Below are 3873 nucleotides of genomic sequence, written 5' to 3'. Positions count from 1 at the left end.
ATACAGAATTTATTGATTTGATCAATTGAATGTACATAGATAGATATAGTAGGGCATCAAGTGTGCATATACGCACATGCACACACGTCGATGCATATGCAGAAGAAGTTGTTTTAGCATTTGCAGGAATTCGATCATTCGAATATTTACTTCCTAATTATTTCATGCAATGTGATAAGGCGATGCTCGTGAGGTAGGTCATGCTGCTTCAGTGCATACATATGCGTGCAACACTATATTTGTTAAAGATGCAATAGAACTTAGTTGTCCCATATACATATGTATGCAAATATGTTTCTTTGAAGTTTTATTTTATTTATTTTAAATTTCAAAGTTTTATACTATCTATAAAATGCATACATATATGAATTATTCCCTGTAAAATACATATGTAAATTGAAAAAAAAATCGTTTGGCAAAGGAACAAAAAATGCATATTCAAATGTAAATACATATGTCGATATACCAAAACACTTGTATGCTATGAATTAATTTCGACTCAAAATATTAGTAAAAATTTTCATCAAATTTGTTTAGTTTTAAATTTACTAAAACGCACATACCAAAATGTGAGAGGTAAATTAAATCAAAATATTAAAGTTACTTTGATTTGAAATGTTGGCGCATATAATAAATATTCAATCATTTTTTCTTCATCACCTTTGTCTGAAAATACAAATTGAATAAATTTTCGTTTATCAAGGGAACATAAAAATGCACAAGCAAATACTTTGCAAAATGCCGTCGGCTATTCGTCAATTTGATTTCCTACAGAGGCCAAAAACTGTGGAGGGCAATATGCTAAAGGAGAAATCGCTGTAAAACATCTCTGTTAAAAGTTTCACCACACCCCGGCGGCGGTTAGACTTCATTTTTGACAATTCACACTATTCGTAGCTCGTGAGAATTCTCTATATTTAACGTTCTCTGCAAGGTATGAATAAACTAATATATGTATACACCATGATTCAATTATAGAAGGTTAGGTAAGTAGTGACAAGGGCGCTTTGACACTCCCTTATTTTAGGGCTGCATTTACGAAGGATGGGAAAAAGGGAAAAATGTTTTCCCCTTCTTGCCTAAAGGTAGTAAAAAAGTACGTAAAGTAACTAATTAGTCCTGTACTAAGAGAAAAACAAGTATATTGGTTATTTAATCTACATTAAAACAAAACGACAGAAAAATTATAGTTTTTTCTTAAAACAAATGTAATATTTATTTAGAATATTTTCGATGTTTATCTAACACAAGAGCACGCAGAACTATGTGATGTTACTTATGTATGTGTTTTTTTTTCTGCCGTTCGGAGTCGGCGTGAAACTGTAGGTCCCTCTATTTGTGGAATAACATCAAGACGCACACCACAAATAGGAGGAAGAGCTCGTGTATATATAGGAGGAAGAGCTCGTGTATATATATATATATATATATATATATATATATATAATCTTGCAATAGATTTGAGTATATTTTGTGGAAGAGAACAAAAAATAGTCATAATAAAGGAATTTAATGTGTTTAATTTACTACAATAGTACAAGTCTTTTAATACACCAAAGGTCAAAATATAAAGCGTTTTTCAGTAAGAGCGCTTCAACTTTTTTTTTGAATAAAACACAAACGGTTTGACTTTTTTAACTAATTTTTTTTTATTATCGAGTTTGAACATATACATTTAATGTATACTAATGAAGTTTACAAATGACAAGCGAAAAATAAAAAATATTGCGTCGTTCGCCCTCCCTAGCAGAAAAAAGTTGAAGCGCACCTATTGAAAAACGCTTTACTTAATCGACAGGAATGAGATGAAACAGAAAGTTTAATTTTTTTTTCTTATTTCGTACATAACAATACATGTAGATATATGTAGTATGTTACCGTAAAGACATTGCGAAAGCAGAAGTTCAGTCGATCATTTCTAAATATAAGAAAAAAATTGAAATTAGAAGAGTTAAAATAGTTTGCAATAAAAATTACAAATTTACTAGTTTATAGTTTAAAATTTGTCTACCTTAATATACTTTGCGTCCCTAATATTAACAGGAAAATGTATTAATATAAACTAAAACTAATACATCGAAAAATTTAAGATATTGGTAATATAATCCACTTTTAGTAATTGTGATGGTTTTTAAATTTACGTATATCAATACCACGTGTCTCAGTAATGAATCAGAGTGGAAATATGAGGAATGTGGGTGCACTTGCTCGTATAGGTGTTGGAACGCTGCACTTACTTCAGGCAGAAATCAAAAACCTGTAAACCAAAAACTTAAAAATAACTCACAAATATATCATTACAACTTATCTGTAATTGTAGACTTAAAGCGCGAGGACTTGCTCGTGTAGGTGTTGCGCATATATCTACGTACAGCATATTGTTCTAGACGGGGTAAGGTATCGACGTGGACAGCCAGTTCGGAAGTCAAATTCATTTCAGAGGTAGCAGTACTAGGCACATAATAACCGTCACATGTTAAACAGGTATTTGCACCATCATACACAACACGCTCCATGTCTCCTATGAAATTGTTCGTAGCACCACATGAGACAATGGTAGAAATACGCGCATACGTGCTTTCGTTTCTAAAAACCACAATAGTTGTGCCGCCTAGCTCTTCAACACACACCTTCCGCAGAAGTTGCTCGTCTGTGAAGTCCTACAAATAAAAACTTTTTATTTATTAGCAAATATTCTAAAAGAACTTACTTACTGTAGTTTATGTATTGTATGTAAGGTGGTCTCTGTTATATTTGCAAAAACGCTGCTATAAAAACCTATGACTGAAAAAGTTTAATAAGAATTTTTACAACTGTCTGATCTGGACTTACATGTATGAAAATTCACAAACCGGTGGTTTTCTGCAGCAGAAAGCCGACTCCAAACAATCGACTATCACCATATGTAAGACATAATCGACCTAAATAGTGAAAAACGACATTAATTTACAAAATAATTAGCTTTTATTATTATACTTACTTGAATGTTTACAAACAGATACAAGATTTTCAACGAATAATAACAAAACAAAGCGGCAAAGTGGAAACGGTGTTGCCGACCAAATAATTTGCACCAAAAGTTTAGTTTTTACTACAATTCAAACATTTTTTTGTGAAATAGGTACTTTTTTTTGTAAAGAAGCAACACGTTTTCAAATAAGGGAGCCGATATGTCAAGAGGGAGCGAGAAAGCTGTTTACTTACCTAACCTTCTATAATTGAATCATGTGTATACACCAGTGCTGTCCAAAATGAAAAGTGTGAGTGTATAAGTGAGAACGAGAGAATGGGAGCAGCCCAGTGGGAAATTTAAACCAAAATAAATAAATATTGGATTGGAGTAGAAAATTTTTGTGGCAGGAATCGAAATGCCTTTTGATATTATATCTATAGCTTCCTTTGAACGACTTGTAACATAAAAGGCATTGCAAGTCGCCAAAGGCATTTTCTAGCATAAAAAAGTTCTCACAGGGCATTGTATTGCATACATTAAGCGTCGCGGACAAAAGTGGTGTTTATTCGTTGCTGGTTTGCTAACGACTGAACGATGGAGAGTAAGAATACGTTGGTAACCAACAACAATTGCAAGCCAATCCTTTTCGTTTTAATCAAAATAATTTGCATAATTCAAATAATTCAAATAGAACCAGGCAGTCAAATTCCGCACAAAATGATAATAGAAGTTTTCTCTATAATACAAATGACCGAAGTTGCAATCAAGCCACTTCTAATGGATCAAGACAAGTTCAGGCCTTCAATAGATCAAATTCTCAGGTCGAACCTATGGAGATTGGTAGTTCAAGTGTAAATTTTCTAAATGCAGCCGAGCAAAACTACCCTATATAATAATAGATAACCCCTCAAAAAAATTAA

The 3873-nt window shown here is 32.4% G+C and overlaps 1 long non-coding RNA gene across 2 annotated transcripts; it reads right to left on the bottom strand.

The window, feature by feature from the left end:
- Positions 1-1484: 1484 nt before the first annotated feature.
- Positions 1485-2915, bottom strand: LOC129249960 (uncharacterized). Of its 2 annotated transcripts, none has more exons than XR_008582757.1 (3): positions 2833-2915; positions 2715-2778; positions 1485-2673 (listed from the first exon to the last, which is right to left on the bottom strand). It is a non-coding gene; the product is annotated as an uncharacterized LOC129249960 (long non-coding RNA). The 2 variants fall into 2 exon arrangements; XR_008582758.1 differs by having other exon boundaries at positions 1485-2660.
- Positions 2916-3873: the final 958 nt, after the last annotated feature.

This window comes from Anastrepha obliqua, chromosome 6 (assembly GCF_027943255.1).
Source record: "Anastrepha obliqua isolate idAnaObli1 chromosome 6, idAnaObli1_1.0, whole genome shotgun sequence".
Taxonomy (NCBI): domain Eukaryota; kingdom Metazoa; phylum Arthropoda; class Insecta; order Diptera; family Tephritidae; genus Anastrepha; species Anastrepha obliqua.
Note: the sequence above shows the minus strand (reverse complement) of the source record. Positions and strands in the feature narration are given on the sequence as shown.